The sequence below is a fragment of the Gopherus evgoodei genome, chromosome 4 (genome assembly GCF_007399415.2).
Source record: "Gopherus evgoodei ecotype Sinaloan lineage chromosome 4, rGopEvg1_v1.p, whole genome shotgun sequence".
Classification (NCBI taxonomy): domain Eukaryota; kingdom Metazoa; phylum Chordata; order Testudines; family Testudinidae; genus Gopherus; species Gopherus evgoodei.
The window spans coordinates 30,434,263-30,458,000 of NC_044325.1; positions in this window are offsets into that span (position 1 = coordinate 30,434,263).

Sequence of the window (23,738 nt, forward strand, 5' to 3'; positions counted from 1 at the left end):
TTTGGTCCTGCCATGAGGGCAGGGGACTGGACTCGATGACCTCTCGAGGTTCCTTCCAGTCCTAGAGTCTATGAATCGAAATTAATAATTTGTTATTAAGGGAGGATGGCATATAAAGGGATCAGTGATGTGTTGCTGCTTCCCCTATTTCCCCTTGCACCCTTTTTTGAATAATGATATAGATAGGTTGCTATTTTTCAAGCTTGGCAACACTGTGGAGGGCAGAAAATTATTTCAGACAATACTAAGCATGGATAGAAATAATCAGATAACATTAAGAAAAGGAAAATATAGACCAAATATCAAGACAAACTTCTTGATGGTGAGATGTGTTCAGGAGTGGAATATTCTTGCAGGGAACATTTAAGACTAGAATGGAGCAAACTCTAGTAAAGGTACAATATGGAAGCATTATGCTGAATGGAGATGGTTTAGGAAACTTTAGGTTATCTAATAGGTCTTTTCCAACTCTGACTCCTCTGATATATCTCTCTGATATATATAATCTAATCCATGCTCTGTTAGCATATTCATTATCTGAGTTTTAAGTGAAGGAATGTTTTTTCATCATTGTGGTAATCAGTGTTAGAAAGTACAAGCTAGATTCTCAGCTGGTGCAAACCAAATGACACCATCTGAGAATCTTAACTCTACTTTATATTTTCACTAGTATTTGAGTTCAAAGCATCCCCGTAACTGGATACAGGAACATAAACTGTATCAGCTTTGTTTTACAAGTAATGTATGAAAGAAAGACACATTTGAAGAAGTGGAAGTTATAGAAAAATTGCAACATTTTAAGGTAGATAGGATACTGGGCTAGATGAAACATTGATCTGAGCCAGTATATTCATTCTTATGATCTCTAAAATTTGTGTCTGAGTGCTTGCATGTGCAGATATTTTTGTGCTACAGTTGCATATATGTGCTCTGAGTATTTGGATCATTAGCTAATCTGTGCACCACAAAAATCTGTTGCCTATACATGCAACATTAGAGACTGTCATGGAAAATTGCCCCGTCACTTTATTTTAAACCACGTTTACTAGAAATGGGCCCAAGGCACAAAATTCAGACTTTGAATATCCAGAAGACTGTGTGTTTATTTATAATACTAATAATGATTAGAATAATTCTCTTGACTGCTCTGTTTTTAGAGATTTTTCTAGCGCCTGTCCTATAGTAATCTCAAAGTGCTTTGCTAACATTTAGGTCCAGATTGTGACCCTGACTACCCTCCTGCTACCTTCTTCCCCTATACAGGAGTCCTGTACAGGGGAAGAAGGAAGCGTAAGGAACCCCCTTACTCCTCTACATGAGCTAGGCTCCTTGCATGAAGCAATGCAGGCAGGTACAGGAGCCTCCAAAGGACTGCTCTTCCCTTTTCTGTGCATGTGGGTAGAGCCTTGGCTCTACCTTATCTATATGTTTGCTAGCATAGCCGAGCTGGCACACCAGGGAAGTAATCTGTGTCACGTTTAGGGTTGGTGCAGATGCCTTCTCCCCCAGAAGAAATGGGGAACCAGGAGCCAGATGGTGACTCCAGATATGTCTACAGTGCAATGTAAGCCCAGGGTTAGTAGAACTCAAATTAGCAGACCCTGGGTTTATTAAACTAGAGCTTGAGCTTCTACACTCATTTGTAACTTCAGGTTAGGAATTGTTGAACTCTTGGTCTTCCCTGACACCCCCCCTCGCTGCCCCTGGCCCTGCCCCCACTCCACCCCTTCCATGAGGGCCCGCCTCTTCCCACCCCTTCCCTGCCCCCATTCCAACCCCTTTGCTGAAGTCCTCACCCCAACTCTGCCCCGCCCTGCCCTTAGATGGTGCATGAGGGGTGTGGGGGGAGCTCAGGGCAGGGAGTTGAGCAGCAGGGGGTTGGTGTGCAGGCAGGGGGCTCAGGGTGCAGAAGGGGTGTGGGGTGCAGGCAGGGGGCTCAGGGCAATGGGTTGAGGTGCAGGCAGGGGACTCGGTGCCAGGAGTTGGGGTGCAGGAGGGGGTTGGGGTGCAGGCAGAAGGCTCAGGGCAGGGGATTGGCATGCAGAAGGTGTGGGATGCAGCAGGGGGCTCAGGGCATGGGGTTGGGGTGTGGGGTGCAGCAGAGGGTTGAGGTGAAGTCAGGGAGCTCAGAGCAGGGAGTTGGGGGATGGGGTGCAGAAAGATGTGGAGAAATTGGAGAGGATCCAGAGAAGAGCAACAAGAATGATTAAAGGTCTTGAGAACATGACCTATGAAGGAAGGCTGAAGGAATTGGGTTTGTTTAGTTTGGAAAAGAGAAGACTGAGAGGGGACATGATAGCAGTTTTCAGGTATCTAAAAGGGTGTCATCAGGAGGAGGGAGAAAACTTGTTCACCTTAGCCTCCAATGATAGAACAAGAAGCAATGGGCTTAAACTGCAGCAAGGGAGATTTAGGTTGGACATTAGGAAAAAGTTCCTAACTGTCAGGGTAGTTAAACACTGGAATAGATTGCCTAGGGAAGTTGTGGAATCTCCATCGCTGGAGATATTTAAGAGTAGGTTAGATAAATGTCTATCAGGGATGGTCTAGACAGTATTTGGTTCTGCCATGAGGGCAGGGGACTGGACTCGATGACCTCTCGAGGTCCCTTCCAGTCCTAGAGTCTATGAGTCTATGAGGACTTTGGGCTCTGGGGTGGCAGCGGCGCACACAGGGCCAGGGCAGGCTCCCAGCCCCAGCCTTGCTCCACTCTGGGAAGTAGCTGGAACCATGTCACTGTGGCCCCTGGAGGAGGGAGACGCAGGGCTCCGCACGCTGCTTGCCACTTCTCCAGGTACCTCCCCTGAAGCTCCCATTGGCCGCGGTTCCCCGTTCCCTGCCAATGAGAGCTGCGGGTGTGTGTGTGTGTCTGTGCCTAGAAGCCAGGGCAGCATATGGATGGAACCCTCTGCTTCCCCCCACAACCCCGCCAGCCGCTTCAGGGAGCAGTGCGAGGCTTGAGGGGGGCAATCCTGTGGGTGTAGTTTGCCCACCCCTTGCCTGGAGGTAGGCTGGGGGGACGAGCGAGGGTCGCTTGGCAGGCCGCAGGAAATAGCCCCGCGAGCTGTGTGTTTGAGACCCATGATCTACACCATATGAAGCGGGCCCAAGCCCAGCCACCCAGACTCCTTAGTGCCCTCCCAAAATGTGGCTGCCTAGCCCTTTGTTTGTGCTGCAATGTGAGAAAACTTGACTATCCACCAAACTTGACAAAGGAGGACAAAGAAGGTCAGATCATGGGATTGCAGGATACGTTTTGGTGGACTCCCAGAGCATGAGTTCAGTGGGGCTGGGTCTGCACTGCAAAGCAATAGGGCTTGAACTCTGTGTCCCGGCTTGACTCAGGCTTGGACCCTCTCCCCCTTGTGGGGTCCTGGGATCCTGGGTCCAGGCCCTGGGTTATCACGATTTGTGTGTAGATGGAAGCAGAGTGGGGGGTAGACTGGAGCCTGATATCGAAATCTGGGGCTTACATTGCTGGGTAGACATACTGTTAGAGTCCCAGTCTGGTTCTCAGGCTACTCTTGGGGTGGTGTGTCTATGTATTAACCCTTACTCAGAGTGTCACAGGATTGCTGGTCCCTTTAAGGGGTGTGTGGGCCCAGACTATCTTAAGTTATCAGCTAATTTAAGGAGTCCAGCTAAGCAGTTTATTGAATATTGAGTGCCCAGGCCTGATAAAAGGCCATCAGGGCTCAGTTACAGGGAGGTGCTCATAGAAAGAGAAGCTCTTCTAAGGCAGAGATGCTTCCTGAGACTATGGATGCCAAGGAGAAGGGCTGTTCAAGATTATTTCTGTTTAATAAAGTAGGACCTCAGCAAGGGAATTTTGTCTTACATTCTTTTGGACAGCTCAAAGTTCTTCAGAGGGTCAGAGAGAACGGAAATGATGCAACATCACAGCAGTTTAGCTGGGGCAGTTACAGGGCAGGCACCCAAGGACACAGAGCTTATGACAAAGCCACGATAAATGGTGCAGTGAAGCTTCATAATGCTCCTGTTGAGGTAGAGAACTATAATCTATTCCATTTTACAGACAGGGAAGTGCAAGTATAGAAAAGCCGTAACTTCCTAAAGGCCACCTCGGAAGTCTGTTGCAGAGGGGGGAACAGAACTGGAAATGATAGTCAGTGCTGAATTTTAGTCCCGAGACTGTTTTCCCATAAACTCAGTCTGGAAATTTTACCTGTATAAAGGCTGCAGGATTATCTCGGGTGACAGAAAATTACTCGTTTCATGCCGTGATCACACACGTTTTGCCATCTGAGAATGAGCCCAGGTTGAAGGCTGGATTATTGAAAGATCGGTGATGCGATACAGACAATGTTATTTTGTATTTGAGGAATACATTATTAAAATCATAAAATGAGGGCCCAAACCTGCATTGCTTGCACACCCAAAACCTCAGAGAGAGTGCAGAGTGTGCAAAAGAATGCAATGTCCTCAAGTGAGTAAATAAGCCCCAAGGGAGTAACTTTCCATTAAGAAGACCCCTGTTGTGAACATCAAGGAGGAGGAAGCAAGTGTATATGTGTGGGTGATACAGTGGGGAACTGTATAAAATCCTCCAGAGTCAAGCCAGGTGAACACATGACCCCACAGTTGAAGGGGAAGGAAGCTCAGGTAAGTTTGTACAGGAGTTAATCCTTATATACTGAGTCCTGTCTCAGTGAAGGGTAGTGGACTAGGTGACCGATCAAGGTTCTTTCCAGTCCTAGATTTCCATGATATTTTTTCTCCTTATTCAAGTTCTGCACATACGTGAGAACTGTGCGTCCTGTACTAGCAATGCTCCCGAGAATTGCCCTGAGTTATGTGGGTGGCATTTTTCAATAACCGGTCCGTGAACTGGTTCCAGACCCTGAGATCTCCCTGATGCAGTTTAGGAAGGCAGCAAGCCAGTCCCTGGTATCAAAAAGGTTGAGAAACACTGGTGTAGAGTGTGTGCTTCTGCCAGAGAGAGGCAGAGATTGAGAAGAGGCACACAGGACTATGCGAGTTTACAAAAACATTGCCAAAATTATGGGCTGGGGTCGGCATGATGGGCTGGAGAAATCGGCATGGGGGGGACTTTACTCCTAGCTCACAGAAATCCTTGGGCAAACCATTGGCATCCCACAAAGCTCTGCAATAATGTTGCATAAGGCAGCACAGGACACACTGAGATACCTACCTGTGGTGCACTGCATTTGATGCTGATGCAACCATACATCGTGAGGGGAGACAGTGCTGATGCAAGCACCCAAGAGTGCATGTGTATGAGTGACATGCTAGAGTCAGCAGCTATACAGTGACATATACATTATACAACTTTTCATTGTAGACATGGCCTAAGAGCTTTTAGGTGACTGATAGTTTCTGTGGAAGCTGTAATGATTTAGAAGGGCATTGAACGCAGTACCTTTTATTTGGAGATTCCTGTCATTATATAGGAAGTCCCAGGCCAAGTTTACATTGCTAATTAGGTCTTAATTGTTTGGTGTTACTTTCTTATAGGTTTTTGTAGTCTGTTAGGTTCTAAAAATGTGAATCACAACTGCCTTTTTCTTCTGATTGGCTTTTCTGTCACAGGGACGGGCCTTCACAATGATGCTTATTCACTTTTGTTTTCTTGAGCCAGGCCAAAAGGATAAGACCTAGTGCCAGAGTCTCGAAGTCAATGAGTCTTTCTATAGACTTCTAAGGCTTCAGATCAGGCTGGAACATCCCTCATTTATATTAAGGGTTATCTTGAAAGAAAATATGGGGAAATAGAGTATTATCCTTGGTAGAGGGGAGTAACAAATTTGGGCCAGGGAAACTGAGAAGGGACAGAGTCTCACATCCTTTTTTAATATTCATTTGATTACTGCATACCCAAGGCCTTGTTTACACACAAATGTTTTACCCCTTTAACTGTACAGTTGTAGTTAAAATGGTACATGCCTCCTAGTGTGGATGTAGTTATATCAGTATAAATGTGTTAATACTGCTATAACTGGTATGCAGCACTTTTACACTGATATGGCTGCATCCACACTAAAAGTTTTACTGGTATAACAATTTCAGTAGAAAAAAATCACACTCCTAACCAAAATAGTCATACTGGTACAAAATCCACATGGGAACCAGTAAATTCTACCAGGTTTTCAGAGTCTATACTGTTTGCAAATGAGATACTTGATGTGAAATAGGGTTTTTCCATGAGTTGGGGGTGACTAGACTCGATGTTTGGTCCTTAGGGCTCATGTGACGCCGATCTCTACAAAAATAACTTCTATGAAGGTAAATATTACTAGTCACCACTTTTGCATTTAAAAAAATGGGTAAAACAGTTGCTGAAGGGCATATATAATGGCCTTCAGAAATTGGAAGACGGCTGTGTTTTTCTGTGCTCACGTATCTATTGGCACAGCTGCTTCAGCCATCCAGGCATCTGAATTATTCTGACACCAGAAAAAACATTGAAACAGAGACTGATTATGGTCACGTTGCTTGTGTTATTTTAATAATGTGAGCTGCTGATCACTGGGGACAGAGCTGTGTCACCTAGCACATTGCACTAAGAGTGTAGGTGGGATTTACATCAAGCGCCAAGAAGTAGGATGTTAGGCTCCCTAGAATGATTATTTCTTATTTCTCATCAATTTACAGTGGCTGTCCTAGGAATAGCCTTATATTACTTTGCAGTTTCATACATCTGCTCTACTGACCAAAGTAAATTACTGTCCCTGACCAGATGAAAGCCAGACAACTGCAAAATAACAAAAATAAATAAAAATAAAACCCATATGAAAATTACAGTAGTTTCTAAAGCTGTTCACTTACATAGGGTCAAATCCTGAGGGCCTTGGTGACTATTTTATCACTTTCTATTCTGGTAAAACGCCCATCAAAGTTGACCAGAGCTTTGCTTTAAGCTAATTCAAAGTAAAAACTCAGGGCCAGGTGCTTGGCCCCAACTCCACCTGTTTTGTACTAGTTTCAGCACTGCTGAATCTGCACAAAGCTGACGTATTGCTGTCCTAAAGGTAGGGCCAAGAATACCTCCAGCCGAGGGGAATCATTGGGTAGAGTAGCCAGCTCTGTGTCATCTGTCTAGAGGGTGAGGGAGCTGCTGTTGAGTCAGACAAAGCTCATGGTTCTCTTCCTGATATATGTAGATGGCCACACCTGGTATAATTTAAAGTAGTCACAGCTAGCCCAGGATCAAAGGAACAAATGAGTGGTTTAGAGCCATCTTCCCTTCTCCCCAGTAGCCTACTAGCCTCATCTGTGCCGAGTGTAAATTCAGTGCAGCTGAGAATCTGGCCCTCAGTAAGGTCCTCAGGATTTGGCCCACAAAAGTAGGCGACATGAACTAACCATATAGTTAAGGGGGGTCCTGAGTGAGTGAGGCATGCAGGCTCAAAGTATATTTATGCAATTCAATTTCAAGATCTTTACTTGTTAATATTTCTGGATCCTTTTAAATATTATGCTTTTCCTTCCAAAAGTAGAAGTCATGGTTTAAAAGTGAATAAGAGTTTATTTGTGTGTTGTCATGTTTTTGTTTTTCTGTTTTACTTCAGGGAAAGCCCCCACACTGCAGCTGAATAAACTGTAGCATAGATTCCCTAGCTAGAACTTTACACTCATAAATAACTAAATCCCTGTGACCAGATTAGAAATTCCTGCACTTTCTGCCAGGTCCTGGATACATGTCTGACATCCAAATGGCAAGATTCCATGCCAAGCATGCTCTTGTCATGCTGCATCGAAGACCCACAGGACACAGGAGGATGCTCTTTTCTCAGAAGAAATATTCAGAATGCTGCCTGTGATGCTGAAGAGTGATTTAGATAAGAATCAGTGTAGGATCACTTTAATGTTAATGATGCATGACTATTGGAGAACTGTGCTTGCTGCGGACAAGATCAAACACCCAGTGAGGCTTTTTTGTCTCTGACAATATGATTTTATATATGGTAAATATAAATTTTAGATTTAATAAAAAATAATTGATTAGAAAACTCAAGAGGAACAAAAGTGGGCAACGTTCCAGTTTACGCGCTGCTGAAATATTGTAGATTCAGGGCTTGAAAATGAAGCAGACATCTACTAGCCTGAGGGCTTCCTTATACAGGCGTGGACTAGAGGGAGGTAGCACATGAAAATCATAGGGGAATAAGAGAAGACATTTGTTTTATTTCTGGCTTTGTCACTGACTTTCTGTGTGAATTAGGCAATTAATTTCAGTTCTCTGTGCCTCAGTTTCTCCATCTGTAAAATGGAAACCATTCTGCTTGTTCACCTTTGCTTTGAGATCTAAAGATATTAAGTGCTAATTATTACTCCTATGTCAGCATAGCTTCTGAAGGGGTGGTTTCCTCTATCATTAATACATAGCAAAGACCGTCCTTTAGCCCAGGGATTGGCAACCTTTGGCATGTGGCCTCTCAGGAAAATCTGCTGGTGGTTCGCCGTTCCAGGCCAATGGGGGTCGTGGGAAGCAGCAGCCAGCACATCTCTCAGCCATGCCATTTCCCACAGCCCTCATTGGCCGGGGACGATGAACCATGGCCAGTGGGAGCTGCGATCAGCTGAACCTGCGGAGGCTGCAGGTAAACAAACTGTCCTGGCCCGTCAGTGGATTTCCCTGATCGGCCACATTCCAAAGGTTGCCAATCTCTGCTTTAGCATGAAGAAACATTTGGAAGGAGATGCAGGGCCAGTTGAAGAGCAAGAGGCCCAGCTGAGGAGAGGGATGGGGGCCTATTGTTACAATCGGGACTTGGGCAGTCAAACCTAGGGGTTGGAGCAGGAGTCGGGCTCAGGAGTCATTAACCCAAACCAAGAGTCAGAGCTGGAATCAGAATCAGGAGTCAAGCTGAGGGTCAGAGCCAGAGAACAGGGGCAGGAATCAAGAGCAAAGCAGGAACCACAGAGGAGGCAAGAGTCAGGTACTGTAGCAGCAGCAAGCCAGGAACTACCTTGTTGCACAGACAACTTCCTGTGTCTCCTTCTGGTTTAAATTGTGTACCTGTCATAGTCGGGCTCTGGAGCTCTTCTAATCGAGTCCCTGAGGGCGGTACCGGTAGTGGAGCATAAGGCCTTAGGGTTCCAATTCTCCAATCACTAGAAGAGCTGTTGGGTGATGCTGTGGCCATGGCAGCAGCCCACAGGTCCAGAGTTCAGAACTCTCATATCCTCACACCTACAAATCAAAAAACTACATCACAGTGAGAGCCTGCAAGTCTTTGATCTCTGACATGTTCATGACATGCTGCTAAGGCGATATGTTGGGATTAAAGGGTTAATTATTTGGAATGAGGGAGAGACATGAGGCGGGCACTTCTTCGGTTGGCTTATCACAGGCTGTGAAAATAAAAATTGGTTAATGAGTTTTGCAAACCCCAGACCCTGTATATTAGGTTCCCCCATCCCAATATGATTTTTTCTTACTTGCATATTAGTATTTGCAACCAAAACACAGCATTCCCTCAGTGTTGTTACCATCCATTGACTGATCCAGTGAACGGCAGGGGTGGCTCTAGGAATTCTGTCACCCCAAGCACAGGCCGTGGGACCAGCAGACCCTCCGCAGGCAAGCCGCTGGAGGCAGCCTGCCTGCCACCCTTGCAGCGCTGGTAGAGCACCCCCCGCGGCTTGCCGCTCCAAGCACACGCTTGGCGTGCTGGGCCCTGGAGCCACCCCTAGTGAACGGTCATCATGCTCTTTTATAATCATTGATGTCAAGTTAAATATAGTCATTCGACTGTTGTAAATTTCATTAATGTGATGCCATTTTTGCTGACTTGTCAACTGCTCCCTATAAAAAATTACAAGATATAATGTTCCACTGTGGTAGGGCAGATAACCACTCCATGGCACATGCTGAGCTGAACTGCAACCTCAGAACAATCATTTAGAACATTGGTTTATAATCTCATGAAGAGGCATGTACACTTTGCCCAAAAATCAACAGGGTATTTTATCTGTGTAAAAATGAGGCTCATTAGGTATAGGGCTGCTCTATCGTTGAGCAAAATAATTGCTAATAATGAACGAGATATAAAAGGGCAAAATCCTTTGGACTAGGCATGCTGCACTTGGAATGGGGATGTTATAAAGGTTGCTTTGAACCAGCTTTTTGTTAAGCCTGTCCTGGAGCGACCAGGGACAAAGTTGGTCCCAGGTGCACAGGCCAGAGTATCTGGGAACAAGCCAGAGGTTGCAGTTCACAAAGTTTATCCTTCTTTCTTGGCCATGCCCCCAACACATCCTCTCCACCAGGGGCAGCAGAATGTGGGAGCCATACATCTATTGGGGATTCTCCCACATCAGAGAAATCCCCAAGAAAGTGGTTAACACAGAACAACCTTAGCAGAGGCCAGAAGCTGGTCCATGGTCTAGTAGTCAGAACACAAGACTGAAAAATAGGTAGGATAATAGTTACTTGCTCCATAAATGTATTGTGAGGATTAATGAGCTATTTGTGTTCCTAAGTGGAAGAAGGTGACAAACAAGTAAATATTAAGTAAGTACCAGTGTTGAAACTTTGATGTATTATTATAAATTATTTACATTTATGAAGTGCCCAAAAGCATGTCTGTACAGTTAAGTCCTTTGCAGAACACACACAAAAAGGAGGTCCCTGCTCCGAAGAGCTTATTGCCCAAAGTTTTGATCCTGTGAAGCCTTGCACACCTGCTCAGCATTCTGCATTGTGAGCAGCCCTATTAGGGTGACCAGACAGCACATGTGAAAAATCAGGACAGTGGTTGGGGGTGATAGGTGCCTATATAAGACAAAGCCCCAAGTATTATGACTGACCCTATAAAATCAGGATATCTGGTCACCCTAAACCCCACTGAGGGCTGTACCATTGTGAAGACACCTCCTGACCTTGTTGCTATTCACAGCCTCTAATACTTCTAGAAGGAGCAATCTGTTTTAAGCAGAATGTGGGTGTCAGCTGATGGCTAGAAGATGGGTGCGCTGTGGCAGTACATATGTGTGTCCATTTGTTGCAGGTTTTTATGGCAGAATTTGGTCCATATTTTTGTTTCCAGTTTCACCTCTACCTCGATATAACACTGTCCTCGGGAGCCAAAAAATCTTACCGCGTTACAGGTGAAACTGCCTTATATTGAACTTTCTTTGATCCACCGGAATGCACAGCCCTGCCCCCACAGAGCACTGCTTTACCGCGTTATATCTGAATTTGTGTTATAGCGGGTAACATTATATCGAAGTAGAGGTGTATTTGTTATTATTCCTTTATTGCCATACTCAGAAACACTAACAAGCCTGAGAAACTGGCTCTTAGCTGAATAGAATCCTGGCATATGCAGGAGAAGAATCTCCCTGAAGGACAAATGGAATTTCACAGTGAAAGAATAATGTTCAGTGGCATCTTGAACTCAGAGAGGTAAGAGAAAAGAGAGAAATATGAAGCTGTTTCTATGTGGTATCGGTACAATATATGCACAGATATATTATAACGGTAGTGCATTTCACTTCATTTCTGGTTTCCATCCTATATATCTGTGTATTTTCAGTGACACCACAATTTTACAGAAGTGACCCTGTTCTTTTCTGCCTGGAGACTTCTCCAGTGACTAGATTTCTGTTTATTTTGCAATCACACCCAATTATTCTAAATCAGTTTGTAAACTTGTGGTGTGTGTGTGTGTGAGGGGAGAGAACTTGAGATAAACAATAACTAGTGATACAGTAATATGCAGTATGCATGCATACAATAGATTTAGCTACCACTTCAGTTATTCTTATCTCCAGACACTCAGAAAATCCAAACACGGGGTTAATCAGGTCTGATTGAATCAGACAGTTTGGAATGAATTCAGAATGATCATTTAATGTATTTTTCCTTTATTGGGCTCCAGTTATAATTGTTACATATATGTGTGTGTTTTAAATCTAGTGTTAAAGATTACTCTAGATGTGTGCTTAATGGGAAATCCTTGTCCCATCTCTATGTGCTATCTCTGAAAAGAAACTTTAAAGAAGTTGGTTGTGGGCTGCAGCATTTAACTCATGGATTCCTCCAAACTCCAAAGTGTGCTTAAACTCAAATCCACATCTTTCTCATCTCAGATAGTACAGCTGTAGAAAGGGGTTTGATTTGGCCAAGAAGACTACGTTTTGTGCAGTGCCTAGCGCATTTAATTCCTTCTGTCCCAAAACCACTTCAGTGAGGTTCATTTTACCCATATACATTATTCTATCCCTGTGGTGGAGAAATTCATCCTCCTCTGATGTGGAGCTGATAGGAAGCCAACTGCCAACATGTGTTTATATTTGCTAGGGTAATGATCCCTTGGTAAACATCTGTACCCAAGAACCTGATGTGGATTTTGGGTGATCCCTCAAGAAGTTTGGTCCTGTAAAAATAAGAAAACACAAACCTGTGGCACATATAGCCCAGCTTCCAGATGTTCCATGCTGTTTAAAGGAAAATTACACCATCTGCCTCAGACCAACACTGAAATAAATGAGACACAGGAAATTCAAGAATATGTAATCCCAAAAATAAACCAAATAGTTAAAAAATAAAAATAAAATAGCAACATACACTTTATTTGAGCTACACTTTCATTTGTGGATCATATGCTGAGATTTTTTATTTTAAACCCTGAGTGCTTAAACTTGGGCATTTTATGTTGTATTTAGGCACCTAAATGAGGGTGACCTTGTTTTCAGAAGTGCTGAGCACCTGAAAGTCCCATTGATGTCAGTGGTAGTGACAGATTCTCAGCACCTTTGTAGATGTTACCTTAGATTAGAGGATTACTATATTTCTTTTTATCAACAGCTCTGTGGGCCAGATCCTGCTCTCACTGAAATCAATGGCAAAGTTCTCTTTGACTTCAATGGGAGAAAAAGCAGGAACTACGATCCTCATTCTAAAATCCTTAATCTCATGAGAAATCGTCAGTCATGTAGGCAATACCATTAAAGCTAGTGGGAATCACTTATGTGAGAGGATTATTTGTGTAATAAGAAGTTGCAATGGTGGGATGAATGATGGGATTCGATGAACACCTTCTATGTGCAGGTAGTGATTAAAATTTCTTATTTGAAAAGAAGGGGGCTTAAATCTCACCTGAAAAATGGTACTTGCAGCAGTATTGTAGCTGCCATTGGTTAAATGCAAAGTCAGAGAGAAAAGCATCATCTACTGAACCATCATCACCAGTTCCTCCTGCATCTGGAGGTCTCTCATCCAGATTCTGACCTGACCTTACCTTGTGAAATCTGATGTGATCACAGCATAAAGTAGCATGGCTAAGGGAAATGCATACTACAGTGTCTAGCACAGTGTTTCTAAACCTAGAGAGTTGTGACCCTCTGGGAGGCATCACAAAAAGGTAATTGGGGGTCACAAGGTGTTGACAATTGTATGACAATCTAAAGCAAAGAAAATCTTATTCCTGGCTCTCCACACACTGGTACTCTTGAAGTATTCTCTGTCAACATCCCAAAACACAAACACACAAATTTTGTAGGCTGATCGTTGTTATCATTGATACATTTTTACTCTTATTTTATAGCAAGTGTAAGGGGATTGTGAAAATTTTTGACTTTGAATAAGGGGCCGCCACCTGGAACAGGTTGAGAAACACGGTGGGGTTTTGGTCCATTACTGGTGCTCCAAGGTGCTACTGCAGTACAAATAATTACTAATAATAAATAATAGACTACTGCAACATTGAAGTACCATGAAGCAAATATAAGCCAAAGTGGTATTGAGTTAAGGATAAGGTTTCAGTTGTACATTCTGGGGCTTACACATGATATGCTTCTCTCCCCCCCCCCCCCCCCGCTTTAACAATAAAAGCTTTTATTAAAACTTATTGGTGCAGCTTCTAATCAAAGCTGTATGGGCCTACATTTTCAAAGATCAGCCTTACTTAATAGGTGCAACCAATTTCTAACATCTGTACATGCTAGCATTAAAATTTGCATCTGCACTTGTCCTGATGAGCTTTGTGAGTGCAAATTTTAACACCCAGGAGTGCATGATTTAAAGGGCAGGTGATAGGAGGGCGCAAACATGCACAGTTCTGTGCACAGAAACATGAAGATCAGATAAAGGCCCCCACAAATATCTACCCTATGTTACTCAGTGTTCTCAACCTACTGATGTCCAGTGTGTGAGTGATGCCAGCTTCTCTGAGACAAAACTCTAGTAAAGAGGACTTCACAAATAAATAAAGTAGGAGGAATCTTAAATAATGGATTACACTTTTTCTACCTACATAAACTCTTCCATAATGTCAATTTCACAGTCAGAATTTTAAATAGCAATAATTTATCTTGGTAATTGGAGGGCGACTGCTGGGTTTGTGTTGTGTGGGATGGAGGTCAGTGTGAGTGTACAATGAATGCCCTGCCATGGAATGAGTTATGGTTTTGAGGGATATGTCCAGTATGCTCATTTTGGGTTTTGACATTTAATTCCTTCCTCCCAATGAAATATGTGGGAGGAATGGATGCCAAAATTTTCACTGTATATGATGTATAATTTCTCCCTTGTACTTCAGTGGGAGGAACATCAGACCCCAAAATGATTATGTGCATAATGGCAAAGAATGTATCGCTGCATTTTTTAATGTCAGTTGTGGGAATTCCTGGAAGGGTAAAATATTGTTGTCACCTTTCCCGCTTCTTGATTTCCAGTGGGACTTTTCCACACAATCCCAAGGATCCTACCAAGCCAGAACTTTAATTCTCTCCAGATCTCTGGTGCTGGCCCAGTACCTTTTAGGTAAGTGAAAGTAAAACTCTGTATATGAACGTATCCCCAAACTTCAGAAACATTCCAGTCCTGGTCTAGATCCAAATAACGAGCCTTGGCATTTATATAGAACTTTGTGTGTTCAAAGTAATGTTTTAACAATCCTCACAATGCCCCACTGAGATGGCTCACTGCTGTTATGCCTGCTTTACAGATGGAAAAATGGAGGCACAGAGTAATTAAGTGACTTGCTCAAGGCCACAAAGCAACCAAAGCAGTGGCAGAGCTGGGATTAGAACCCAGGACTTCTTTCCATTGGGCTGTAGTTTCTCTGCATCTTGTTACAGACAGAGAGTTTTCCACTGCTGTTTTTTGGTTGCTTTTAGTGCATTTAATTTCAGATGAAAAATATATGCTTGGTTCTGTCCAGACACATCCATCCTCTGCCCCCAGTCATGCCCAATATCCTCTATGCTTGTCTGGTATTTGTAGCGGGTATCGGATGTGGATCAAAACATGTGCAGGATTTTCCTTGCCTAACCTATGCACCGTAGGTTAGGCAAGGAAAAACTCCATTCTGTGCCTCTTTGCACATCATGGAACCAGTGCAGCTCAGCTCCCTCCATTGTTTCGTGACTCTTCTTTTGTGGACTTTTACTCAATATGGGCCGGATCCAAAACCCGTTGATGTTGATGAGAGTTCCCCATTGACTTCCATGGGGTTTGAATCAGGCCTTCTGTTATGTGTTCCTATCATACAAAGTGTCTGCTCCTAATCTTCTTGCGGTTTCTGGGAGTTTTGCCATTGTCTTCACTGGGAGTAGGACTGGATCCAAGATGAGCAGAAATGAGGTGAAAGAATAGTCTTCATTTGCTAATTCCAGTCCTCTGTTAAGCTTCCAAAGTAATGCTTGTAAAGAGGCATACAGAACTGACTAATTTAGCAACAGTTACAATTATTCTAAATACATTAAGTTTCATTACATGTTATCAAGATTCTATTGTAATTTATTTGATTAAATAGGACTTGCTTTCTCTCTAACAATGATTTATAATGTGTTTTTAATAGGAAGAGTTTCCAAAAGGCTTTAGGATGTCAAAGCAGTGCTATTAATCTTCTTATTAACATTTTGAAAAATGGCATGTGTTGCCTGATTGGTAGATATTTGTTAGCATTCCCCTTTTCTATAGAGGATTATCACTTTGACCCCACTGTTTTTAGTATACTGTAGCTCTATGATTTTCATATAAAGCCCAGAATCTAATATCATTTACACAGTGGCGTTAACCTGGATTAGAATTGGTGTGACCGAGAGTAAAATTTGTGTCAGTGTTTCAAAAGATTTCAGATGGCAGCTTGCTTTGTATCCCATAGACAATTTTATCAGAAAATACATTTATTTTTCATATAACTTTGCAATTTTTTTAGTCTCAGTAAAACAGCATGATTCCTTTAATTTAAAAAGAACACAAAGAAAGCGCTTTTTTTTTTTACACACTGTGACAAAAAAGGAAATCCCAAGTAAAATTTAATATTAAGGTTCTATTTAGGAATGTTGGGCCAAATTTGGCTTTTGGCTACACCGTTGATTTCAGTGGAGTTACTGTAGATTAACACCAGAGTAAATGACAACAGAATTTGTCCTTATATATTAATTTTTATGAAATCATTGTTATATGCTGCTATATTTTTAATTAATCACCAAGGCATTTTATAATACCTTTTGTGTTATAAAATACATTGTTTATTTTTTTTAACAGACAGTACATATAACCAGTTTCTACGAAGCACATTGGGGCTCAGTCCTGCAGCCTTTGCTTATATGATGTGAGTAATTCTTACCCATACAATAGCACCACTGACTTCAGTAGGTCTACTCACGTGAGTAGGGCTGGGCCTACAATCTTTACACAAAACTTCTATTGACTTCAATGAGAGTATTCACATGAGAAAGGCAAGCAAGACTTGGCCTTAAATAAGGTTTGCAGGCTTTGGCTCGCAATATCATGATTTTAAATAGCTGTAAAACGTTTTAAAATGCCAGATAATAAATAACAAAAGTAAAGTATTTATAACTGGAAACTTATTATAATGTATTACTAAAACTGTTTGTATATCCAAGGTTTTCTACTGTAGCGCTGTGAAGTATTCATTATTGAAAATGTTTCTGCTCTACGAAGGTTCTATAAAATACATGCCATTTGCTACGGGCTGACAACACTTCAAGGCCCTGAGGCCTGTGTGAAAGGCCAGGAGCTGTAACAGTAGAGGTACTGTGCATTGCTAGGCAGAGGCAAAAGAGGGGCACATAAAGATTAACAAAAAGAGCTTATTTGATGAGGCTGCAGAAGGTGGTGTCAGGCAGGGTCACAAAAATTAATATTAAAGTTAGAGCCCAGATTTCTCACACACACTTGCTTTTAAAAAATCAAGTGCTTGATCCCCACAATCCTTGCTCAGGCAGAGCTCTCAGGTCCTTAATTTGAAATTGTCAACATTATTCATTTGAGCTGAGATTGTCAAGCAGGATTGCCTCATAGCATCGATAAATACCTCTGTTAGGAACAAACAAGCAAGAAAATCCCTACAGGAACTGCTGTCAAATACAATTCAAACCTGTGTGAAAAAAGACAGCTTGCAGTCACTCTTCCATTAAACCATGTGGATTAATAAAATATTATTAAAGTAGTGCCTAGAGACCCCAACCACAATTGGGGCCCCATTGTATGAGGCACTGAACAAGCATAAGAGACAATTTCTGCCCCCAAGGAGTTCACAGTCTCAATTGATGCAACAAAGGCATTATTATTATTATTATTATTATTATTATTATCATCATCATCATTTCACAGACTGGGGGACTACCTGAGACACAGAGAGATTCAGCAAGTTTCAGGTAGTCTGTGGTTGAGCTGGGACTTTAACCCACATAGCTTGAGTCCTAGGCCAGTACGGTAGGTGATTTCCCCCTTTTAACCGGTATCTGTGTTACCTGGATTGAATGCTGTCAAACCTTAGTCCCAGATTTGGACCTTAGCGTCTAAAATATGGGGGTTAGCATGAAAACCTCCAAGCTTAGTTACCAGCTTGGACCTGGTACTTGCTGCCACCACCCAAAAAATTAGAGTGTTTTGGGGCACTCTGGTCCCCCTGAAAAACCTTCCCTGGGGACCCCAAGACCCAAATCCCTTGAGTCTCACAACAAAGGGAAATAATCCTTTTTCCCTTCCCCCCCTCCAGGTGCTCCTGGAGAGATACACAGACACAAGCTCTGTGAATCCAAACAGAGTGACTCCCCCTCTCCGTTCCCAGTCCTGGAAACAAAAGCACTTTCCTCTTCACCCAGAGGGAATGCAAAATCAGGCTAGCAAATCCAACACACACAGATCTCCCCCGGATTTCTTCCTCCCACCAATTCCCTGGTGAGTACAGACTCAATTTCCCTGAACTAAAGAAAACTCCAACAGATCTTAAAGAAATCTTTATATAAAAAAGAAAGAAAAATACATACAAATGGTCTCTCTGTATTAAGGTGACAAAATACAGGGTGATTGCTTAAAAGAATATTGAATAAACAGCCTTATTCAAAAGAATACAAATCAAAGCACTCCAGCACTTATATTCATGCAAATACCAAAGAAAAGAAACCATATAACTTACTATCTGATCTCTTTGTCCTTACACTTAGAAACAGAAGATTAGAAAGCAGAAACTACTTCTCCAAAGCTCAGAGAAAGCAGGCAGACAGACAAAGACTCACACACAAACTTCCCTCCACCCAGAGTTGAAAAAATTCGGTTTCCTGATTGGTCCTCTGGTCAGGTGCTTCAGGTGAAAGAGACATTAACCCTTAGCTATCTGTTTATGACACGCCCCCCAAATTGCAGACAGTGGGGAAGCTCACTGGTGGCAATTTCCGTCTAGAACTTTAAAATAAACAGATTACTACAACACATGTACCTTTACATATACCACTAAGTATTTAACTAACAGACTTCTACATTTTAAGAACACTGTTTAACTACTGAATTCTGGGAAACTCTCACGGGAGAGTGCATCAGCTGCTTTGTTAGAAGCTTCTGTGATGTGCTGAATTTTAAAATCAAAATCTTGGAGAGCTAAACTCCAACGAAGAAGTTTTTTGTTGTTCCCCTTGGCAGTATGAAGCCACTTTAGTGCAGCATGGTCAGTTTGTAGTTGGAACCGCCGTCCCCAAACATATGGGCGTAGCTTTTCCAGGGCGTACACAATGGCATAGCATTCCTTTTCACTGACTGACCAGTGACTTTCCCTCTTAGACAGTTTCTTGCTGAGAAACACGACAGGATGGAAGTTGTGATCTGTTGCTTCCTGCATGAACACTGCTCCTATACCACGTTCAGATGCATCTGTGGTTACTAGGAATGGCTTGTCAAAGTTCGGGGCCCTGAGTACAGGGTTAGACATGAGCATCGCCTTAAGCTGGGTAAAGGCCTTTTGACACTCATCAGTCCACTTAACTGCATTTGGCTGGGTCTTTTTGGTCAGGTCGGTCAGTGGGGCAGCGATTTGGCTGTAGTGTGGTACAAATCGCCTGTAGTATCCGGCCAAGCCTAAGAAGGATTGGACCTGTTTCTTTGACCTTGGGACAGGCCACTTTTGGATAGCATCCACCTTGGCCTGTAGGGGGTTTATGGTTCCTCGACCCACCTGGTGCCCCAGGTAAGTCACTCTGTTTTGGCCTATTTGACACTTTTTGTCCTTAACAGTTAGTCCGGCCTGCCTGATGCACTCAAAGACCTTTTCCAGGTGTAGTAGGTGTTCGGGCCAGGAGTCTGAAAAAATGGCCACATCATCGAGGTAGGCAACTGCAAATTCTCCCAGTCCAGCTAGTAGACCATCTACCAGCCTCTGGAAGGTGGCGGGTGCATTTCGAAGGCCGAAAGGAAGGACATTGAATTCATACACCCCCGCATGGGTGACGAATGCTGACCTCTCCTTGGCAGGTTCATCTAGCGGTACTTGCCAGTACCCCTTGGTTAAGTCTATTGTAGAGATGAACTGGGCACGTCCCAACTTCTCCAGTAGCTCATCGGTGCGTGGCATTGGATAGTTGTCCGTACGAGTTACCGCATTTAGCTTACGGTAGTCCACGCAAAAGCGTATTTCCCCATCTGGTTTGGGTACCAGAACCACTGGAGATGCCCATGCACTGGTAGATGAGCGGATTATACCCATCTGTAGCATGTTCTGGATCTCCCGTTCTATAGCAGCTTGGGCATGAGGAGACACCCGGTAGGGTGGGGTTCTGATTGGGTGAGCATTACCTGTATCAATGGAGTGGTATGCCCGTTCAGTCCATCCTGGGGTGGCTGAGAACAATGGGGCGAAGCTAGTGCACAGCTCCTTGATTTGTCGCCGCTGCAGACGTTCCAGGGTGGTTGAGAGGTTCACCTCTTCCACGCCACTGTCTTTTTTCCCGTCGTAGTAGACACCGTCAGGCCACTCAGCCTCATCTCCCTGGACTGTAAACTGACAAACCTGTAAGTCTCTGGAATAGAAAGGCTTGAGAGAATTAACATGGTACACTTTAGGCTTTAGTGAGGAATTGGGAAATGCTATGAGGTAGTTTACAGTTCCCAGGTGCTCTTGGACCGTGAATGGCCCTTCCCATGATGCTTCCATCTTATGGGCCTGTTGCGCCTTCAAGACCATAACCTGATCTCCTACCTTGAAGGAACGTACTCTGGCATGTCTGTCATACCAGGCCTTTTGCTCTTCTTGAGCATCCTTTAGGTTCTCTCTAGCAAGGGCTAAAGAGTGTCGGAGGGTGCTTTGAAGGTTGCTTACAAAGTCCAGAATGTTAGTTCCTGGAGAAGGCGTAAACCCCTCCCATTGCTGCTTCACCAACTGTAATGGTCCCTTAACCTCGTGACCATACACAAGTTCAAATGGTGAAAACCCTAAACTGGGATGTGGTACAGCCCTGTAGACAAACAGCAACTGCTGCAACACTAGGTCCCAATTATTGGAGAATTCGTTGAATTTTCGTATCATGGCCCCCAAAGTTCCATTGAACCTTTCCACCAGGCCATTGGTTTGATGGTGGTACGGGGTGGCAACCAAGTGATTCACCCCATGAGTTTCCCACAGTTTTTCCATGGTCCCTGCCAGGAAATTAGACCCTGAATCTGTAAGGATGTCGGAGGGCCAACCTACCCTGGCAAAGATGTCTGTTAGGGCCAGGCACACAGTGTTAGCCCTGGTGTTGCCTAGAGCGACTGCTTCTGGCCATCGGGTAGCAAAGTCCACTAAAGTCAGTATGTACTGCTTTCCTCTGGGTGTCTTTTTTGGGAAAGGACCCAGAATATCCACAGCTACTCGCTGAAATGGGACCTCAATTATGGGGAGTGGCTGGAGAGGGGCCTTGACCTGGTCTTGAGGCTTACCCACTCTTTGGCATACCTCACAAGACCGGACATACTTGGCAACATCCTTGCCCATCCCCTCCCAGTGGAAGGACTTCCTCAACCGGTCCTTGGTTCTGTTCACCCCAGCATGGCCACTGGGATGATCATGGGCTAAGCTTAAGAGCTTCCCCCGGTACTTAGTTGGAACCACCAACTGTTTTTGCGGCTGCCATTCTTCCCGGTGTCCACCAGAAAGAATTTCCTTGTATAAAAGTCCTTGGTCTATAACAAACCGGGATCGATTAGAAGAGATAAGAGGCGGTGGGGTGCTCCGTGCCGCCGCCCACGCTTTCTGAAGGCTGTCATCTGCTTCCTGCTCAGTCTGGAACTGTTCCCTTGAGGCTGGGGTCACCAGTTCTTCCTCAGACTGTGGACTTGGGCTTGGTCCCTCTGGAAGTGATGTAGGTGATGGGGTTGTTTCCGTTGCTGGTGAACCGCTCTCCGCTAGTGCACCTGAGGGTATTTCAGGCTCTGGCTGAGCCTTTTGGGTATGGCTGTCTGTTGCTTCTGCCAGTTGTGGCTCGCTGGCGCCCACTGGCATTGAGTTTGCAGATGGGGTTGCAATTGCTGGTGCTGGTTGCTGTTCCAGTTCCGGGCCTGGGACTGGAGGCGCTGTGGCTGTTTCAGTGGTTGGCCTGGAATACGGGTCCACTACCTCTGTCTGGGTCTCTGGTAACCCGGACGGGGCGTCTGTGGACGGTTCAGGAACAGGAATGGGTCTGGAAGCTTGCCTGGTTTGGCTACGTGTAACCATTCCCACTCTCTTGGCCCGCCTCACCTGGTTGGCCAAGTCTTCCCCCAGTAGCATGGGGATAGGATAATTGTCATAGACTGCAAAAGTCCACATTCCTGACCAGCCTTTGTACTGGACAGGCAGTTGAGCTGTAGGCAAATCTACAGCTTGTGACATGAAGGGGTAAATTGTAACTTTGGCCTTTGGGTTGATGAATTTGGGGTCAACAAAGGATTGGTGGATAGCTGACACTTGTGCCCCCGTGTCTCTCCACGCAGTAACCTTCTTTCCGCCCACGCTCAAATTTTCCCTTCGCTCCAAGGGTATTTGAGAGGCATCCGGGCCTGGGGATCTTTGGTGTGATCCGCTGCCACCATGTCAAACCTTAGTCCCAGATTTGGACCTTAGCGTCCAAAATATGGGGGTTAGCATGAAAACCTCCAAGCTTAGTTACCAGCTTGGACCTGGTACTTGCTGCCACCACCCAAAAAATTAGAGTGTTTTGGGGCACTCTGGTCCCCCTGAAAAACCTTCCCTGGGGACCCCAAGACCCAAATCCCTTGAGTCTCACAACAAAGGGAAATAATCCTTTTTCCCTTCCCCCCTTCAGGTGCTCCTGGAGAGATACACAGACACAAGCTCTGTGAATCCAAACAGAGTGACTCCCCCTCTCCGTTCCCAGTCCTGGAAACAAAAGCACTTTCCTCTTCACCCAGAGGGAATGCAAAATCAGGCTAGCAAATCCAACACACACAGATCTCCCCCGGATTTCTTCCTCCCACCAATTCCCGGGTGAGTACAGACTCAATTTCCCAGAAAAGAAAACTCCAACAGGTCTTAAAAGAAAGCTTTATATAAAAAAGAAAGAAAAAAAAATACATACAAATGGTCTCTCTGTATTAAGGTGACAAAATATAGGGTCAATTGCTTAAAAGAATATTGAATAAACAGCCTTATTCAAAAAGAATACAAATCAAAGCACTCCAGCACTTATATTCATGCAAATACCAAAGAAAAGAAACCATATAACTTACTATCTGATCTCTTTGTCCTTACACTTAGAAACAGAAGATTAGAAAGCAGAAACTACTTCTCCAAAGCTTAGAGAAAGCAGGCAGACAGACAACAAAGACTCAGACACAAACTTCCCTCCACCCAGAGTTGAAAAAATCCGGTTTCCTGATTGGTCCTCTGGTCAGGTGCTTCAGGTGAAAGAGGCATTAACCCTTAGCTATCTGTTTATGACAAATGCCACATCCAGTATGCAAGCAGGCTGTCTGGTATGGCAGTGGTGGTTATTCTCCGTGCGCCATTGCAAGATGCCAGCATGCATCTCTTCACGATACATTGTTGTGAGTCCATGCCTATGAACCAGTTTAAAAAGTGATGTATTTGACATGAAAAGGGGATGTATTAGAGTCGATGTAGAGATTATAATTAGGGCCCTACCACAGTCACTGTCCATTTTGGTCAATTTTACAGTCATAGGATTTAAAAAATTGTAAATGTCATGATTTTAGCTATTTAAATCTGAAATTTCACAGTCTTGTAATGGTAGGGGTCCTGACGCTAAAAGGACTTTGGGGAGGGGTCACAAGGTTATTGTAGAGGGAGTTGCGGTACTGCTACCCTTACTTCTGTGCGGCTGCTGATGGCCGCACTGCCTTGAGAGTTGGGCAGCTGGAAAATGGTGGCTGCTGGCCAGGAGCCGAGCTCTGAAGGCAGAGCCGCCGCCAGCAGCAGCACAGAAGTAAGGATGGCCTGGTATGGTATCACCGCCTTTACTTCTGCACTGCTGCCTGCAGAGCTAGGCCCTCAGTCAGCAACCGCCAC